Source organism: Etheostoma spectabile, chromosome 16, assembly GCF_008692095.1.
Source record: "Etheostoma spectabile isolate EspeVRDwgs_2016 chromosome 16, UIUC_Espe_1.0, whole genome shotgun sequence".
NCBI classification, from domain to species: Eukaryota; Metazoa; Chordata; class Actinopteri; order Perciformes; family Percidae; genus Etheostoma; species Etheostoma spectabile.
This window is the reverse complement of record NC_045748.1, coordinates 21,769,338-21,769,619: the sequence shown is the minus strand read 5'-3', so window position 1 is coordinate 21,769,619 and position 282 is coordinate 21,769,338. Positions and strand designations below refer to the sequence as shown.

Below are 282 nucleotides of genomic sequence, written 5' to 3'. Positions count from 1 at the left end.
GAAGATGAAGACGAAGAGCTCTCACTCCTCCATGCCTGAAGCCGCATTGGAGCAAAAGGCTCGACTCCATCAGAAGAGGAAGAAGGGCTCCCAGCCCTTTTTTCTTGCTGCCTCCTTGTGGTAGAAGGCTTGTCTTCTTCAGAAGATGAAGACGAAAAGCTCTCACTCCTCCATGCCTGAAGCCGCATTGGAGCAAAAGGCTCGTCTTCTTCAGGAGAGGAAGAAGGGCTCTCAGCCCTTTTTTCTTGCTCCCTCCTCGTGGTAGAAGGCTGGTCGTCTTCA

The 282-nt window shown here is 52.1% G+C and overlaps 1 protein-coding gene across 1 annotated transcript in view; it reads right to left on the bottom strand.

Moving 5' to 3' along the window:
* LOC116704153 (putative protein TPRXL) overlaps positions 1–234 on the bottom strand; it is a gene marked incomplete at its 3' end in the record, with an annotated part of 1,118 nt that extends 884 nt beyond the window's left edge. Inside the window, 1 exon segment of the mRNA XM_032539428.1 lies at positions 218–234.
* Between the last annotated feature and the right edge of the window lie 48 nt (positions 235–282).